Source organism: Branchiostoma belcheri, unplaced genomic scaffold (genome assembly GCF_001625305.1).
Source record: "Branchiostoma belcheri isolate BF01 breed outbred unplaced genomic scaffold, Haploidv18h27 scaffold34, whole genome shotgun sequence".
Classification (NCBI taxonomy): domain Eukaryota; kingdom Metazoa; phylum Chordata; class Leptocardii; order Amphioxiformes; family Branchiostomatidae; genus Branchiostoma; species Branchiostoma belcheri.
The window spans coordinates 271,780-292,916 of NW_017803954.1; the positions used below are offsets into that span (position 1 = coordinate 271,780).

General features: G+C 40.0%; 1 pseudogene; it reads right to left on the bottom strand.

Moving 5' to 3' along the window:
• Window positions 1-15,038: 15,038 nt before the first annotated feature.
• Window positions 15,039-21,137, bottom strand: part of LOC109475410 — a 21,433-nt pseudogene continuing 15,334 nt past the window's right edge.

The window sequence follows — 21,137 nt, forward strand, 5'->3', positions numbered from 1 at the left end:
ATACTGATATGTGTGTTTGTATTTGATACAGGTTGAGTTTTACAGTGATCCAACAAAAGGACTGCAGCCCATCAATAATGTTACAAACATTGACTGCTATCAGTATAAACCGGGTCTTGTGGTCCAGAAGTTGGACTGGTAACTTCTTTGTTGTTTGGCGTCCAACATCAACATGCTGATGGCTTTGCCATACATGTAGTTGTTTATTACACAACACCCCGGTGTAGGTTTAGGACAAAGGGAAAAAGACATTGTGGCCGGATATTGGATTTTCCTTTTCAAAAGGATATTCAACCATTGTATCATTAGGTAATTCCAATGGCAGTGTCCCTTGAAATCGCAGCTTCCTTCCAAACTGCAGATTACAAGTACTTTCTGAATCCTATGGAGGAAACTATGCTGTCTGCCAAGGCCAGATGCATGTGTAGATATTACACACAGGAAAGGCTGTGACTTGATTACAAACCAATACCAATTATACCACTTGTGAAGGTATGGTACATGTAGTTGAATAGACATAGTCACCATTGTTGAATGGAAATAAATACCTTTGATAAGACTTATAGTTTCACAATTACATACACATACACATACATGTATCCATTCATGCATGTTACATTGTATTATGAATATATTTGTTCATTGCCATCCACCTTAGCAATGAGTGGTCATATTTTGTTTATTAGCCCATTCTTCCTTGATTCAAGGAGCTGGAAGAAGGTTTTGTGTACACCATCTATGCTATCCATATATGATATCAAAGTACCTTGTCCCAGTTGACCTGATCACTACTTACATAATACAATGCAGATATTTCTGCAGATATTAGGATTGATTGCTCTGGTGTAACTAAATCAAATTTTCTGCAAGTTGAGGATGTCATACCTGACCATACATACACTGTGCTTTATACCCAAAATGTTTAGAAAGGAACATAAAACATTGGGAAAGTTGAAAAGACTACTGCCTACGGCTAAAACTGACAAAGCAGGTGGGATATGAGGATTGTCTGGCCTCCTGGCATGCTGGCTGTCTGGGTCATATCTAACAGTGTCCAACATTTGTAACATACATTCTCACCGCTATACATGTGTTGCAGGACATCTCATGGCCTGGGGGCAAATACTTTGTCTGCATCAGTACAGTGTTAACAGTTCTTCTCTGCTAACAGAGGTTGAGTGGAGGCAGGAGTCATAAAAGAACAGTGTATCAATCACTTCTCAGGGAGTATCTGTCAGCAATTAAAATAGAGGAAAATGGTCCAACAAATCACCATTACATTAATGTAAGGATTCTGTGGCTTAATGGCTGAATATTGATTGAAAGAAAACTGCATGTGGCTGTGGTATGGCTAAATTTTACATGTAAAGCAATCCTGATAGAATGTCACAAGGTGGAGGGTTTCTTTGATCCCACCCTGCCATCAGATTTGCATGCTATATGCATTTGCAGGGGTTGCTGTCCCTTGGTAAGAAGTACTAACAGAAGGGACTGTAGCCTCTAAGAAGAAACCAGTCTTCAGTAAATTCTACACTACATTCTGTTTTGTTGGGTCTGACTCTCTGGTGGCCAAGAAAGAAGTGCTGTCCCAAGTGGTATTGATTTCAAGTGTTTGGAGACTTGCAAGATGTGAAGATGTAGAGCAAATGTGCAATAACCTCACAAGTTGTGCTTATTTTCCTATGATATTTGACATTGTAATAATAATAATAATAAATTTGTAGTCTTGTATTACAAATTCAATGTAAAATCATTCTGACATGTTTATTGGATGCAAATAGAAGCCACTGAGAGGCAACTGTGCAGGTTGTCCAGCATGTTACCATGGCTGAAGAGGTGTTGTAAACTAAGTATACAGTGCACAAAAATGTCCATGTCACCGGTCTGGTTCATGACCCAGGTCACAACATGGCTGGCAGGTCGCCAGGGGTATCTGACATCTACCCAGACATCACTAATTGAATCATGCAGGCTAGAAGGGGTCAAACATTCTGAGAGGATTACTTCTGGTCCACTTGGCAATCTAATTAGTTGCATTAGTTTGACTATGGCTACAATCTGGCTGCTGGCTTTGAAGCCTGCCAGCACAATAGGGAAGCTTAGAGAATGCACACCTGCCGTCTGATCAAACAATATTCCGTCAATGTTCAAGTCTTTCGATGACAGACGAGGACTGGAAAGCAATTTTCCAGAGCACACACCTGTGAGCCGGGCAGAGTCAAAGGATTATTTGTTCGTAACAGTATTCATTGCACAGATAAGACCAGATCTAATAGAGCAGCCATCAGATGCATGTACAATGTACTTCTATTCCTCTCCATTAACATTACCATTCAGTTGCAAACCTTTCAGAATGTCAATGCCTGAACCTAATGTTATAAGAACAGTCAACAGGACCCATCTACATGACAATGCTACCTAATTGTCACAAGTTACTGAATGAAACCAACTTCAAAGTGAAATTCAAGCCAGCAGTGAATCAGTCACTGACAGGTAGGTGCATACTGGTAGTAGCTGCTGACAGTGCTAGAGTTAACACCAACTTCTGCATCGAACCTTTACTCCGATCAATTCTCAATGCCACAAATATTGATTGTCACATGCTGCCTGGTTTCTAATCCCACTCATCATGGCAGAGGGCGCAAACCAGTCACCCTAAAACCATCACTGCCAAATGTCCTCATTGAAGCATCATTTGACAAAATCACATTTTTATCAATTATGGATAATTTGGGTTTGATTCAAGTGTCTGATGTAGGGACCAAAGGCATTCCAGGACAAAACATAGCATCACAAATTACCTGTGACCCAAAATTCAAGCAGTCTCAACATTTCCATTACTAAATACAGTATCAAAATTTAATGAAGAGACTGAAAAGCCAGATCAATTTTTTTATCAATATTTTGAGACAATTCAAAACTCAAAAACTAGAAGCTAGCCTAACTTGAGTGATCTAATTGGTACAGCTGTTCCTGTATTACACTATCCTATAGCACACCTGGATTGTTTAAAATGCAGGTGCTACCTCTATTGTGTTATGACAAAACAGCTAATGACCTGGAACATAAGGGTGGCCTTTTATATCCAAATCTATATCAGACAAGACACCGTAGTCAATGATCTGAAAGTCATTCATTGCTGAGCATGCCAGGGATGCATGTAAACCATCTGATGTTGTAATATTTTCTGGCTAAATTTAGCCATGATCTAGGCAATGGCCAGACAGAAAGCTTCAGTCTGGAACTCCTGTTGTGACAACACTGTCTGGACACCAGAGGCATTTGTCAACTACCCAGGGCTGCATGGTTTGTTCTGGGGCTTTTCCATTTCAGGGTTGACAGGACATGGCTGGTCCAGTTGAAAGTTAAATGTACAGTATTTTGTTCAGGTTTTGTTTGACTGCAGAGTCCATGCTCAATCACACAGTAACGGACTTCTGGAATTGGTGCTGAATGGAGGAACTAGTAAGATTTTACTTGACAACATGGTGGGTGGATAAGTACTGAAGAGGCCACATTAAGGTTTGTTTGTACAGTCTGGAAGTACATGGACAGGAGGAAACAAATGGGTTAGCAGGCTGTTTTGGCTGACCTTTAATATCACAAGGACAGCCTATTAAAGAAAGAACGTTCTCATCCCAGGACTGACTGCAAGTAACAAGTATACATACTATAAATCATTAAACTTTTGTGGTTTCATTTTTAAAGTTTTCTTGGTGACATCTCCACTGAGATACTGCAAATACATGTATATCTTCCTTTGTATGTCTACTGTACTACAGAGTTGTTTCAACAGTGAATTCAAAACGCTATTCCCTCCTACCGTAAAACAAGGGGCTTCCTGATAAAACGTCCTAGCATGAAATAAGACCACTGTAAAAGTTTCATGATTTACAATAATATGAAGTGGCATGAAAACAAGTGGTTAGTTAATGCTGATGGATACATTTTAAGTTTCCATGAAAGAGTTGAAAATTAATTATCAAAAGTTGAATACTGGTGTCATTACTGGTGTCATTTAGTTTGTGAGACCCTAATATAGTCTCTATCAACCTTTCACAGCTGGTTCCTTGCTACTCCTGAATGTGGTTCACTTTGAAACATTACCCTGTTGTCAATGGGAAGTACTGATTAAAAACCAAGATTGGATCAGCTGGGAGTTCCTGTGATATTACAAGCTCCACAGGCTGGAGGTCTGAAGCAGGGAACAAGCCATCCCAGGAATCCAGGGGTTAAGCTTCGGGGTCACCTGGAATCTGATGAAAGAAATCTGGCCCAGAAAACCCAACAACAGTTTCCAACAATCACAATCTTTTCTGGTCCAGCCCTTGAGGTTTCAGTCATATGTCTGACACTATTAAGATGTAATGAGATAACTATTATTTTAAAAAAACATAACATGAACCCTGATTAACATGTCCAGATAGTTCAGCCCAGTAATATGTACAACATGACAGAAAGGCACAAACACACCAATAACATCAAGTAGGTCCATTCTACAATTGTACCCAATTCTCCTCAAGACAACCAAGTCAATTCCCTATCAAAAATGTCATATATATCTTGCTCCAGTAGGTAAAAAGGGCTGTTTTGTTCCAATAGGATGAACCTGTCCCCCCTCTATAATGTGCCCAGGTGGAATAGCCCACCTTCCTCATCATGTGACCCAGTAAACAAAGGCCAGACTGGCTGGCCCAGCTCCTGTCAGCTCATTTGCATATTAACTTAAATTCCTTCTAAAACTGATACAAGATAAACAAAAACAAATAAACATATAGACATAAGAAGCAGGCTCTTAATTTACACTTTGGGGGAAGGTTTGAAGGAAAATACTTGATTTTGGGGGGACTTACATAAAAAAACATTCTCTGACAGCTTGATTTAGTGCTCCCAGTACATACTGCAGTCCACGCCTTGCCCTAATTTGCATATAAGCTTCCAAACTGCATTTTCACTGTATACAAACATACAGTCACTTCTAAACACAAACAAATAACAGATAGACAGGAGCCCTACCAAGGGATGTCAGGGAGAAATGATGAATATGTTACTTGCCCCTAGCAAATGTCAATTATACCTAAGGGAAATAACATGTATGTAAGCACATGCATAGGGACTACTGGTACACATCTAACCATAAGGTATCTACAGCAGTATATTTCTGAATTAGTAGGCCACATAACAGGGACAAACATATTAGATAACAGAAAGGACAAAATCACTTAATCTTTGATTCAGACCAACACATCTAAGAAACTTCAATAAGTAAACTTGGTCCTTGCAGGAATTTTGGAGCTCTCTAAGGATTTTGATAACATCATGTTCACTGTGTTTAACTGACAAACTAAAATTTAAAATCCCCTCTTCAAAAGATCCATAAATTTGCATATTGACATATTCATAACAATTACTTATTATTATTATCGAGATTCAAAGAAATAACTCTCCAGCCTACTTACTTTAAAGGTAACATGACTTCCTTCCCTAAATGTTACACCAAAGCAAACAATCATACTGCTGTGTATTACTTACTGCTTACATGCATTACCAGCAATTTTCATGTCATAAAATGTTAATGCCCATGCAAGATGATCTCAAAATTCCCATTTTTAACACACCGTCTTTTCTTCCCATAACCAGCCTAGTCAGCCTAGGACTACAGGCTCATGTTTACAGGGTCCCATTTCTGTCCTTGTCTGGCTGCTGCAGGATTAATCTAGTGTGACAGGGTTCAATAAAGCATGAAGACAGCTTTTGTATTTCTGCATTCAGCCTGCCCAGCACAGGGTAAAGCCTCCAGCCTTCTGTCTACAACAGCACAGCCGGGCAGGTAAAACTGACTACCAGTCTACATGCCTCCACATTTTTACTTCATCATGTAATTGCTGTTGAAATTAAATAGTATAAACATTCTTTGGAGGAAAAACTTTTAAACAACCTTGGGAAACATGATCTAATTTGATGGCAACCAGTCCATCGACATGTTTTGTAAGCAGCCCTAGTTTGTCTCAAATTTCAGAGGGCAAGTAAAATTTTAACAAACTTTTGCAGTGCATTTTATGTAGTCCATGCTCCTAACCTAATAGGCTAAGTATAATAAATCTAGATATAAAAACAAAGAGCTGTTCAGTAGGTCAAATCACATGACATTTTCAAATGTTCAAGGACGGTGGATAAACTATAGGCAGCACTGGACAATTCCAAACTTTCAGCTTGCTCAGTACACAACCATGGCCCAGACAGAATTCCTAATCCCACCAGTAAAGCTTTATAGTCACTGAGCCTACAAAAGTACAAGGTTGTCTGCTGGTGACGGACTTCCACACAAAACGCCCAGTAAACCAGTAAATGAAAATGGTGGCTATCATGTTACAGCAACACATAATTACACAGACTTCTGGATAACATTACTTGTCATACAATACACATTATGGAGTGGGGAGACACTCTTTTAAAATACCTGTCTCAAGGACAAAACCCAGACAATCAGGTGTCAACTACATTACTAATTTAATAGACACAGTTCTATAGCTGTTCTCTATTGCCTGGGACCATCCTTACCAGACAGAGGATACTCCAAATGACACAATCTGTATTAGAATCACATACTAGTAAAGCTGCCCCATATACCACGTCTGAACATATGATAAGTTAACACTGGGTTGTACATACTCTGCAGTATTTTTTTTTAGAAGCAGCTTGAACAATCTTTTGCCTTAAGGTACAATACATTGTACCTCTCCAATAACAGATATATGTGCTTGAGATGTGGTTCTCCTGACACACAATGCAACACCTTCCATAATGTTCACCATTAACACTTGAGTGTGAATTTTGAATGTGTATTCTACATGTAGATGTGTAGATCTCATTTTAACACAGAGAAGGGACCATACATTCTTGTTCCTTCTACTTTGGGCCAGACCAGGACCCACATAACCTTTGACCGGTTATGGGCAGAATGTCTGTCTAGTCATGCCAAATGTCACTCACCCTTCAATCACATCAGCAAACTCTGGGGTATAAACTATAAACATGCAGTCCATGACCTACATTTAGCTATTCAGTAGCAATACAGTATTATTTCACTGTGATCTATGTATTTTTTTGTTCACGAAAATGACTTCAATTAATTGGAACACAGTATAAACAACCCAAAATGACATGTCAGAGCTGGAATCAACATGGTGGGCAATTTAAAATGTCTGGCTCATTAATCATACATTGACCCTTGTCAGATCTGGATTCCTACAAATAGTATATTATTATGGGCTCATCTAATTTTATATTCAACTCATCTAGGTCAGCAGTGACAGAGCTAAAAATCAAAACCATGTCAATTCGGGACTCTCACTCATCAAGTGTCATAAAAGTATCATACATGTATCATTATGTCTTATTATACCTGATTTCAATATTGAGCAGCCATACTTAATTCCTAAAAGACACGAAGAGCCTTTACAATCAATACTCTCCACCATACCTTACTGTACAATGTAATACAATTGACACTTTGAATCCAAACTCCAGGATGTCTTGGTCACACTGATGGCCAAAATGGTGGGGCAAATTCCCAACAGTTGAAAATAATTACAGCCATTCTCCATAAACTCTAATCCTTCAGTCATCAGACATACATGTATTGGTGAGCTTTCCAACCAGTTATCAGCAGTAATAATGAAGAAGTTAAGTGACAAGCTGGAAAGGTAGGTTCGGAATAAGAGGCCAAGAATGTTAGGAAGAAGAGCAAACATCTTGTGGTGCTATCACCAGGGCAACTTCAGAGGCATTACACAGCTCTAAGCAGATTATTACCACCATCTAAGAATCACCTGAGGCTTACTTAAAACAGCCAGACACCTGCAGTGGTCTAAAGGCCATTCCAGAGTGGTGAGTGAAATTAGCGTTATGAGGAACAGTTGTCCTAAAACTGCCACTGACAGAAGACTCCCAGTGCTTGAAATGGATTAGGTCACCTTGAAACATCAGCTGAATTCATAAGGACTGTTATTTCCTCCATCCCTCCTTCTGAAGTCACATGCACTGCTATTTACCAACCATCTCACATCTCACAGTCAATAGACAGTGCTAGTATCATTATAACTCAATCCACTGCATTTTATTTGACCTACACTGTTGCAAAGCTTTTACCTTCAAATATATTTCAACCACCCTCAGTTGCTTTACTTCACCCAGCCAAGCATGTTTGAAAGAAAAGGCCCTATGTTAATGCTACACCATGTTGTTACATGCATGCACCATGTGGTTATCTGCTTCAAGTAGGCCAGAAACAGTTGTGTAATGTTCTGTGACATGAACTTCCAAATCCAAGGGATTCCCAGGCAAATACCCTGTGAGAATGTCATGGTGTAGATCCAACAGAGGTCAACCTAAATAGGGCATCTGTGCACAGACTCAGGTGAGTTTGATGTGAATTCTGCCAACAATACCCTGGAGTATACATCAATAGTAAAAAGTAGGACATTTCGAGCTCCAAATCGGTCCAAAGGGATTTTTACTTTTACTGTCCAATGGGATTTTTGCTTTTACTGCTAAATGTAGATATACATTTACAACTGTGTTTGTGTACTGAGGATTTGAATGGCCTATATAACATGACTTAATGGCCTTGGCATATACTGCATTAAAACTGCAGCCCTGTCTGTCTACCTTCCCATCTTTAAATGCATGTAATTTCTGAAGGACCCTTCAGCTAGCTATTGATTTGAGTGGACTTTCACCTCACACTCTCACCCAGTCTCTGCTGACCTGGAATTTTAACTTAAACAGTCTGTTTTCACTTCAGGTTCCACCAGCTGGCTGAAGTGACTGCGCATGTAGCTAGTGTTGAAATATCTGAGCAGCATCTAACACAGAAACAAACTACAACAACTTCTTGGGATTTATATTTCTACTGCACTGAATTGGGTTAGAAGGTTTACATACAGACATGTAAAAGTCACTTGTGCGATATCAAGAAACAAACAATTAGGAATCAAAATAACAGCTAGGGAGGATGTTTATTTATTACAAAATTTAATTGTGAAGTGATATACTTTACAACCAGGATACTGGATGCTATATAAGATATATCTGCATACATACATATGTTATATGTACAAGTCATTATATGCTAACCAAGTTTTGCTGTATACCATCCAAAACGAAAACAGCGAACATTCTGGGGGTTGGATAAAGGAGTTGACATACTTTTGTCTGTGGTGTACATGGGTACAATAACCAACACTAGTATCTTTTACAAGTACACGAAGCCAGACCAGGCACTGCTTGTTCAGCATCCTCGGGTTACCTTTCCCCCACAGTGCTAACAACAAACGCCATGGTGCTCATAACAAATGCCACAGTGCTCACAACAAACGGACGTAAAGCTCTGTAGTGTGGCAGAGCCAGACACAAAGATGACCACATACACTTTGTTGTGCAGAAAAAGTGTGTCTAGGCGCAAGGACAAATCCTCAAAATCCTCCTGACATAGCCTCAAATAAAATGGCTAAAGTGGCCTACTTAAATTTGCCCTTTGCAACAAAGAGCTTGCTCAATCTCTTGCCTAAATGTGCTGTGCCTTTCCAATACCAGATATATGATAAAGCACAAGTAAAACTTCTTTCCAGACAAAGGATCCAAGATGGCTAGCAGCCAAGCAAATCCACATTAATCAAATACAGATAAGAGCTAAAGCACTGAGCCCTACAGGGAGCCCTGAAGTCTATTTATACAATTGTTAGATATTCTGATCTGCCACAAAGGTGGATTATCACTTTTAGTGCTGCACTCAAATTGGCAGGGTATCTAACACCTTCTCTGGATCAGGTGTGAAGTTCAAGGCTGCTTATCTCCTTCCTCAGGACTGAGAAGAAGGATGAGAGTTTTGATAGGGTACACTTGGCTACCTCCCAAGAGAGTCACAGTCAGCATACTGATAAAAGGGCACATACACATCACTGGAAATGGAAACAGTATTTTATCCAAAGTCTTTTACCTCAATTCTAGTGCCAGTCTCAATTCTGTAGATAGCAGAATGGTGGGTGAATATCTCTAAGGCTGATATACTCCAGACACTGTATATGGTGCATGTTACCTGCAGGGGTTACAAGCACTTTCAAGGGTGCATCGTACATAACTATACCACCGAGTAATACTCTGCATACTAATAAGTAAACTGTAAGTAGTGATTCAGAAGAAGTTTCCTAAAAAAAACTGGTAACAAATCTTTGATAAACAGTTGACACATTAGCCATATCATTAAGGAATATTACCTGCTTATAGTGATCTTAAAATAAGGTTAGTCCCCGGGGGCCGATATCCAAAGAAACATCTTGCCAGTAGATGATGTTCATAGCTAGAGGACAATGATCTATCATAGACATGAGAGCAATCACCAACTTGGCAGTATTTCAACTGTTAAATGTTTGAGCCAAATTCCAGTTTAGCACACCCAAGCGTTGAATCAAGACCTTAATCAAATCAGATGAACACAGATAGATCACTTTACATTCTATGTGTTGTAAACTCCACATGTCAATCCAAATTGAGGTTTGATTACAATCAATTTATTTCATATTCTTTTTATTACAGGTTGGTTCAACAGACTATCTGCTATCATCGTATGACTTGAGGTCAAATTTAACAGCAACCATTTTTACTTTATTGGAGTTTTACTGATGCACCAGACTGCACCAATTTGATAAGCTGCATCCTGTTATATGTATTCTTCTCAGACTGGTATTTTTAAAGCCATCACAGCATGCTGATCATAATAAGTATCACCACTGGATATAGACAAAGTGCTTAAATTTGCTTGGATTCGAAAATTAATAAAAGCAGGATCCAATTACTTACAGTTATTTATATATAAGTGGTGGCCTCATGCAAACAATCTAACCAAATTGCAGGTAAGAGTTATAGCAACCTGCAGTTTCGAAGGTAATGGATATAAAGTACTTCGTAGTTCATGCTATGCCAGGATATGAAAGCCAGATCCGAATCAGGAAGCAGACAAATCTTCTACAAAAGCCATCCTAGCAGTCCACCCGATCCTGCTGGGTACATTTTTTTAATTTCTATTTTAATTCAATTGCAACGAGGCAATACACTGGCTACTCTCCAAGCAGAGGTTGGTGGGGGAAGATCGTCACCGTTTTATATATGCCTCGTTTTTTTTTGTCGCCCCCCACCCAACCTCTGCCCCGAGTCGCAACCTGAAAGGACAAGGGGAGGAGTAGTTCTTTGAGAAATGTGTTGAAGTCCCTCCCCGTGCCCCTATTTTCCGCAATCTGTGAGCTGGGAGCGGAAATAGTTTTACAAGGGTGTCCAGCGCGCTGCGGGGCGAATCCAGTCAACCACGCATATCTCATTAGCATGTCTCCATCTGACCGAACAGCATCACAACGTAGCAGAGTAAACATGTTTACGTTTATAATTATTATATAGAGGTTCAAAATCAACACAATAAAATATGAATTTGTTCTTCAAAGTATATTAAAATATTCTATTTTACCGTTACGTATATTCATAGATTTTAAGTGTTTCTGGTCATTATTTCTTTCTTACCTTTATGTTTGGATGCGGTGCATTCTATCTTTCTGTTCGCGCCATACTTGTTTACCAGGACAAACTCCCGCGAATATTTTTCTTATTCCGGAAAGTTTCTGATTTGCCATGTGAATTTTGTGAGCCCGTCCTGTATGGTGAATGAACGAGGCACCCATGGCGTTGGAAGCTAGGATAGTGGACGAGGGCACGCAGCGGCGAAACAACCACAACAAGTTTGGGTTCTGTTAGGCAAAGGGGGATGCGTCGATGAAGGTTAGACATCCAGGTAATACGATATGCCAAAAAAACAGTTACTCAAGCAACTGGATATGATTTTGACGTTTTCAAAATCATATCCAGTTGCTTGAGTAACTGTTTTTGGCAAAGGGGGATGCTCTGAAAACAGAGGGACTTCCCCTTCCCTGTCGCCATCCCAACGAAAACATCCTTGCCCCCTAAGGCCGCCAAAACGGCTTTCAGCTGGTCGGGACGGACCTCAAACCCCCAGACGTCTTTGAAAACACGCTTGACTCTGTCTTCCATGTCGGTCCCGTCCGTTAGACATTCAAACTGAGTTGAACGGAAACAGGCGAGTAACGGAAAATCGCCAGGCCGTGTCGCCAGCCGGAAGTTGGAATTTTGGTTTCCCTGGCCGGGAGGGCGTAATTCACACCTACGCGCCAAGTGAAGTCGCCACTACTTGTTAAGTGAGGTTTGATAGGGTAACAAATAGCTGTTAATAGCCTTTCAGGTTGCGACTCGGGGCAGAGGTTGGGTGGGGGGCGACAAAAAAAAACGAGGCATATATAAAACGGTGACGATCTTCCCCCACCAACCTCTGCTTGGAGAGTATACACTGGCCACCCAGGCAGCATGGCCAATGTTTGGATGAGGTCTGCTTCAGATGACAATCCAATAATAGTGACATTCAGATACATGGCACCCTGGATTTGATTCACCTGATGGAAGATGAGTTCAAACCAGTCATCCATCTCTTACAAACACTGCTGCTTTACTTCTGTCCTGGGTAATGGCTGCTGCCTACAGGGCTGTTCCACATACAACAATATAAAAATAAGACTATAAGAAACAAAAAAATTATTGAGAATAACAGGGGCAGGGTTCTTGTTTAATTCTCATCTTATCCCAAGATTGTGTTTTTCAATCATGGGGTTAGCATTAGTGCTGTAAAGTAGAATGAATCTTAATTTTTTAGCAAACTGCTGAGTGAAGTGAACTTGACCAAAATAACGTTATGTAGCAGAAATTTCTGGTTGCTATACTTATACAAGCACAAGCTGCTTGCTACAACAGACACAAGTGGATGGGGCTGAGAGAAGTGTCCCAGGAATCCCAAAGATTGTATGGAATGCATAAAGTGCATGCTCTCTGGATGCCAGGCAACACCATATCCTAAACACACATGCCCAGAAAGGCCAGCCAGTCAGTTGAGTCTGTATTCATAAAGGACATTCCCCTTCCACCCCACAACCCGCAAATCAATCACGGGTAGACCTGCAAACCATGGCATCACCATGGCAGAATGCTCAAAAAGTCACAAACCCTTGATACATGCATACATGTATGCATGTACGTGAAATCACTGTTGTAATCAATCTCAGACTGACAAAAGGGCCTAAAACTTTGGATATCTTTTAGCTGGAACAAGTTACACATTTAACATTCTATCTAAATCTGTAAAGAATTATAAGCTTGTCAAAATTGTGTACGAATTGTCAATGTTGGGAACACTGTGTGCAGAGCATAAACACATGCCACACCCCACACTTCCCGAGATCCACACTAAGTCTGGCATTACACACATCTCCAATATATAAATCAAGGAGTGACCTGGCAATAAACTGAGTGAACCAGCCATGACAGGGAGGAATGAATGTGAAGTGTTCAGCTACAGGACTGGCGACCTTCAGTCCCCACACAGAATCCGACAAGGTCGCAGGAGTTGATTGGCTGGCTGTGTCAGCCATGTGCAGGCTTTGTTCAACATTCCGCTCACACACATGGCTGTCATCTCCCCACCAAGCTGGCCTTGTCCATGAAACAAGTTCACTCTGTTTTCCCCCTACTATTAGGTGACCACAACTACAGGCCAGGCTGTCAATAATAATCACTAAACAGGGCACAAACATACGACTAAAAAATAAAATGTGTTCCTGCAATGTCCATCAATCTTCTAACTGTGAAATGGTAAACATATAAATAAGGTCTCAACGGTACTTAAGTATGCATTGATTTCACATGTTGTCCAGCAATTTGTCAAACAGTATAGTTCACTGAACACATTAGAAAAGACCAGAATTGAATTTTGACTGAATTAAGATTTGAAAACATTTTAGATAATAAAACATACAAATATTCAGCAACGTAAGTTAATATTCACAAGCAACAGATTAAAATGATTCTACAAACATTGTAACCTTCACATTCTTCCACTCACGACCACATTGATATAATTACAGCCACCAGTACCCACCATAATGAATTGGGCAACCACATGGGCATTCCTTAACAGTTCGTTCAATAAGTGAGGTGCGGGGTAGCCTTCAAGTTGATTGTAAAGGATCGCAAGAATGACCTTCTCGAGGAGGATGAAACTTCATTTCTGAGAATTGGGCAATCCTCAATGAGGTGTTGAGAAGTGCAAGAATACTATCATGTGTCTCAGTGGTTTAAAGTTCAACCCATTCAGCTCAAGTCTTTTAATTACACTTTGTCCTTTCATTTATTAATAAATACAACAACTCTCTGACCACTTATGATAATCCAGGCATCTACATCTTGTTAGAAATACTAGCAGTAACATCAGAGAGAAATGGCTCATTACAAGGATAGCTGTAACTTATAACATCCCTTTGGGGGTATCAGCAGTTCCTACAATAGTAGGAGGTCTGAAATGGACACTGCAGCATAGAATCTGATAACCAGACCACATGACCTTGTAATAAAAAACAGTCACTATGAATTGTTGCTCTGCTGCATGCTTCCTGACCTTGTCTTGAGGAGCACTGACAGTCTTGCCCCCCAGTAGGACTCTGGAGTGTGTACAGATAAGGACAGTCAAGGAGATGAGGGACCAAACCTCTGTTAACCAAAAGATATCTTTGTCTGGTTGACAGACATTTGAGATACTTGGCTTAATACAATGGAAAATACATGGATGAATGATTTAAATTCTGCAATTTTTCACTTACTTTTAAAACAGTATTCACATTTCTCATATAACCATAATGGCTCTATTGATCATTCTGTTATTCTGTTTGCTTCCCAATAATATAAAACAATATTTATTTACTGGCATCTTTAACTTTAAGCACCCATGAAAGATCCACAGTATCAACTTTATATCGATAAAAAATCATTTGAAGCTCTTTGAACCCACAAAATGTGGGCAAAACATTGGGCTTTTGCAATGAGGTCCTTGCAAAGAAGTCCTTGCAGTGATATATCCCTCCCAGTGCTGTGCATATGATATGGGAGACATGTATGTTTTGGGTTACAGGTTAACACTAAAGACAGGTGCAATGAACCTGAATCCTGGCCTAGATCCAGGGACTCCCAGTCTGTCTGGATAGCCTGACAAGAAGGTTGCAGCTCATGTCACTCAGATTAACAAGAACACAAACATCTCACATGCCAGTGCCTCCAGGCTGACTACATGGACCATATGGACACACCATTCCACCACTGAAGTAAATATACGTTATTCTTGCCAAAATCCGACCAGCAAAAATAGCGATCACCTGTTCTCAGTCACTGCAAATCACCATGTACATGTCTCCAGTGTATTCTGCTCTTTGGCCTTGTTTCCTGCCATTTGGGTAGCACAGTTGTGATTCATGGACGAAAAAATGCTTTGAAACCAAGATTTTGATTAATGCTATAGAGATGGTACAGCTTCTTTGGAGTGCTTGAGTCAGACTAGGATGCTCAGTCACCTGTCCTTTCCCCAGAGACCAATAATAGAATACCACATCCTGTCAAGAGTTAGAGAATGATACCATGGAAAATTTTGTCACTGGCCGCTTTTACATACTGAAAAGGGTTGCAGTCCTTTTGTTGGCACATTGTAAGTTGTGATCTACGGTTTGCCATAATGTACTTGTTGTAATGAAATAGGAGAGTGGTAACTTGAACTTGTGTAAACTGTGAAGTGTTTATCTTTCTTGTTATGACTGTAGAATAGCTTCCTGTAAGATATAAAACTGGGTGGAGGTACAGACAAGAGGAGAAAGGAATGGCGTTACTCACATGTGTGGAGACATTCTGTGATGGTAGTGGCATCGACCAGGTAGCCCTTACAGAGCATACAGGTGATGTGAGGGTTCACGTCAAGCAGACGGATCTTCCTCTTCGGCATGGTTGTCAGTCTGCAACAAACAACACAAACAGGTGAACATTTTACTATCATCAACAGTGGGAAGAACTTTATATATCTTCAGAATATCATCTTCAGAAATTGATGTTGTCTGAACTGGTAAGGCTGATAAACATGGGTGAAACGTTTCCTGGCTAATTTCTTCCAGTTTGTTAACGCTTGAGATATATCTGCGTAACAGAATGGCACAAATAGATCTTATGATAATGGAGAGATAGCATATTATCAACCAATCAAGCACCACACAGAAAAACTTTGTGGTCAATCTTAGAGTAAGAAAAGGAATGGAAGAGGGAAAGGAAGGGAGAAATTATCAACACAACCACAGAGAGCAGACATCCCATAGCTAAAACTCCCCACTTCTGCTAGTGCCTAGTAAATCTCTGTGTATATTGGCTCCCAGCCAACAGTAACTGAAGACAGATTTTACCTCTGTGGAAATAACAAGGGTTGATGATTATAAAAACCGAGTCACCTCAATGGCCAAGCCTTAAGGTTAACTCAATCCTGCTCAAAATCCACCGACCCTCACTGATTATCGATCACGCAGCAAAATGGCCATTCCACCGTGCTGAGGGACAATTGAAGCAAGGAAATACTGGTGAACTTCCACTGAGGGAAATGAAGTGGTTTATAGAGGCAGAGGGAGCCAGGCTGCCATGACCTGGCCCTAGTCAGGAAGTGCCCACTGTGCAATACAAATAACTGATTTACTCTCTAATTGTTCATTAACTAGAATCTCGTTAGTTACTCAACTCTATCAAGCTCTATAGCAAGTAGAACCAGTGGATATCTGGCGCCCAGTAATTATGACCATAACCCAGGACAATATGGTTATACATGTACATAGAAATGTATCAAAGTTTAAACTTGTCAAAGGATGACATATGCAACTATCAATGACAAGCACCAATGACTTTGTATCACACAATTTACATAGACTAATACATTTTGTATCTGCAGAATTTGACTGTCTCTATGTAAAATCTAGGTTGGCTGCTTAAGGATTTAGCCACATGAGCTCTAATAATCAACAAAAATCTTGTTATCACTACAAAAAGCTGGTCTATCAGAGTCTGGTTTACTGTGTGTGAGGAGATTAATGTAACCTGTAACTTGGTAATTGCACACATGACACGGCAGAACACACCTGGGTGGATAAAATCAAATGGTGTACATGACATACATGAAGCAAAGTATGACTGATGATTATGAATTTGGAGTACAGATAAAGATCTCTAAATGTTATTCACATGTGAAAAGGGAGAATTTTCGACAGCATTATTAAGTATAAATAAAAATGTGGGTAGACACATCATACATTCGTCATAAGGATGTTATTGGGGAGTGGAGGTCAGCCTCTTGAGTGGACAGAAGGAGCGGTTGATACAAGCATTTATATTTCAACACCAGGACAAAGTGCTCACTTGATGGTAAGTACTGCATTGAACAAGCAAGACTGCTGGCACAAAGGGCCCAGCCAGACGAAACACAGCGGAGCACGGCCTGCGGGGAGAACAGCGGATGTGCAGCCTTAAGAGGATCAGTAAAAGAAAGCCTCGGAAAAACAGCTGAATATTTAGGTGGCACGCCCGGCAAGCAAGCCTCAACAAGGATTTTAATGTGATGAAATCTAGCCACAAGGTAGCAGATCAAATCGCAAATGTTCCATTTGGAGAAAAGCCTGAAGGACACAGTCACAGCTGGCCTTGCCCTGAAGGTGGAAACCCCTGAGTTGAGCTGTATGCCTCCCAAAGAGGTACCAAAGAGCAGGGGACCTGATAACAGTTTGTACATACAGGGCTGCCCAGTTTACTGACTAAACAATGGCAGCATTTGCAGACCAACAGAAAACATGACCCAGCTTAGACACAAAGCTGGCCTGTCTGATCATCCCTGCACCATAGTGATGGAGGCTGAGAAAAGCAATATTTCTGGACAAGAAAGGCAAAACAGCCCAATTCTATCATGGCTACGGGGAAAGGAAAGTACAAGCATGGCAGACTGTTAACAGGCACCAAGCAAGCCAAAGGGTGCACCTTCTGTTTATATAAGGTTAATCCCAATTATGTTTATTTACATGCTTCATGCAATGCTGCATTAAGGTGTCAAGATTTTGGTAAGGGTGTTTTCAGATTGCTGTCTGACTGTCAATGCGTACCACACTATCTCCGTCACACCATGTTTTTAGAAAAATTGTGTATTACAGATTTGGGCTCATGATGCTTATTTTAAGTTAATTCAGATACATGTAAGGCAAGAGTCAGTTAATAAGGCTCCTGTATCATGATAGCTAGTCTCACCCTAAATGTATATGTATGTATATACAATACATCTGATTAAGAACTCAGAAATACAAGATCAGGACCAAGACAGCAGACAGGGCTGAATGTTGAAAGAAACCCACCTCTTCACAGGCTACATTGGTGGGGAAAATGCAGACAAAGGCTGGGGGTAACAGGGGGCTCAATGTCAGGTCCTGAACTGTGCAGGGAAATTTGCACAACAATCAGGCCATACAAACACAAGGCAGGGTGGAGAAAAGGGCAACTGGCTATTCAGTCCAGCATAGCAGGATCAACAGACACAATTTACCCTGTATTCCAACAGCAGTCCAACTGTTTTGTAGCTAGGTTGATGGTTAAGAAAGTAATGTTATATGTTGTTACTATAATACCTAAATCAGAAAATGGCCTGACACTATGTACGTACTACTCAACAAATTAAGGACCTCTGCTACTGCTAGAAAGTCAGCATTACTTACCAGAGCCTTAACATCAAAACACATTATTTCTATTTGCTCCAATATTTGATTCACAACACCAAGCCTGCATACATTTAGCTGGCAAGTTACAAGTTGTCGATATCTTACTTTACAACAACAAAAATATTTCTACAAATTACAGATTGCAGGTGGGTATTTCAAGCCCTGTATACTATAATACATCCATGAATAAATGAATGCATTCTAATAACAATACATATAATTAAACATTCCTCAACAATATGTAGGGACATGATAAACATGCACAAAGTACCATGCTAAATAATTCATACCAACCATTTGGCTACTGAAGACAAATGAGAGTAAAGTGAGTAATACCTCAGCCTGGTAATAATACTTCAGACATGTCGCTGTATAGAGTGGAGCATTTAAAATCCCTGGGGGTGGCAAGACTTGTCTCCTGAATAGTAAGTATGGAAGTCTTCAAATCCAAGGTAATGCTGACTGGTACCGCTCAGAAAAAAGTAGTTTCTGGAAATCGTTTGTTTTCATTTTGCACCTGTCTCATGTTGACCCTACACCACGTTACTCTATTTAGTTTATTCTTGTCATGGGTAGCATGACAATGAAAACCATAAGGTAATTTGCCACTAACAGAAACCTGTTCTCCCATTAGGCATAGCAAATAGTGCCCACTCTCAACAGAACGGGTGCAGGGACCTATTTCTGGAGACTACTATAAGTAGTCACAGTCTTTCATGGATGTCAAATAACATCTGGTACTGATAATATTATGCTAAATCTTTCACGNCAGCAGTCCAACTGTTTTGTAGCTAGGTTGATGGTTAAGAAAGTAATGTTACATGTATATGTTGTTACTATAATACCTAAATCAGAAAATGGCCTGGACACTATTGTATGTACTACTCACAAATTAAGGACCTCTGCTACTGCTAGAAAGTCAGCATTACTTACCAGAGCCTTAACATCAAAACACATTATTTCTATTTGCTCCAATATTTGATTCACAACACCAAGCCTGCATACATTTAGCTGGCAAGTTACAAGTTGTCGATATCTTACTTTACAACAACAAAAATATTTCTACAAATTACAGATTGCAGGTGGGTATTTCAAGCCCTGTATACTATAATACATCCATGAATAAATGAATGCATTCTAATAACAATACATATAATTAAACATTCCTCAACAATATGTAGGGACATGATAAACATGCACAAAGTACCATGCTAAATAATTCATACCAACCATTTGGCTACTGAAGACAAATGAGAGTAAAGTGAGTAATACCTCAGCCTGGTAATAATACTTCAGACATGTCGCTGTATAGAGTGGAGCATTTAAAATCCCTGGGGGTGGCAAGACTTGTCTCCTGAATAGTAAGTATGGAAGTCTTCAAATCCAAGGTAATGCTGACTGGTACCGCTCAGAAAAAAGTAGCTTCTGGAAATCGTTTGTTTTCATTTTGCACCTGTCTCATGTTGGAGAACAATTTCAACACCATTGGGAAGAAAGCGAGAATAACTACATTTTGGATTCAAGCTGAGATTTATCATTCATTCAACAATACAACCTTGATAGACATTGTGAATGGTTCAAGCAATCCTCCTTGAATGGTAAGGTGACACCTCATCCTTCAACCTACAACTTACAAGGATCATTTGTTGGATACCAGTATGTATATACATGTACATATATCAGATGGCAAGGGACATTTTCACCAGTCACCCTGCTGACTCCAGCTATAAGCCAAACAAATGTTATACATAGATGTAACCTTTAGCAGAATGAAAGTTAAACAATGTATTTCATCCCAAGGCTACAATTTATGTTCAGTTCAGAGAGGAAAAGACTCAAGCAAATAACCCTACACCACGTTACTCTATTTAGTTTATTCTTGTCATGGGTAGCATGACAATGAAAACCATGGCATAAGGTAATTTGCCACTAACAGAAATATTAGGCATAGCAAATAGTACCCACTCTCAACAGAACGGGTGCAGGGACCTATTTCTGGAGACTACTATATTTACAGTACCGTTCGCGTTATAGTTAACCGGGTACCCCGTTACTAACGAGTTAGATTTTCGTCAGAAAATGGTTAGAAAATCGTCAGTATTTGGTTAGATTTTCGTCAGAAAATGGTTAGAAAATCGTCAGAAATTATTTCTAACGCGTTACCGTTTGCGTTAATGTGATAGGGTCGGATTTCATGTTTGTTTTGCGCGCCGACAAGACAATAGCAATTTGCCACCTCCTGGGGCGTCCGCTAATGTGTTGCGATGTTGCCCCTTGAAAAATAACAGCACCAGAGGCAAGTGGACATGTGATTCGAAAAATAACTTTGTGGTTTATCCGTGTGTCGACTGTGTGAAGCGAATTGTGCTATCTTTTAATGCTATTCTATAGTTATTTCTAGCGGAAAATATTACGTTGTGT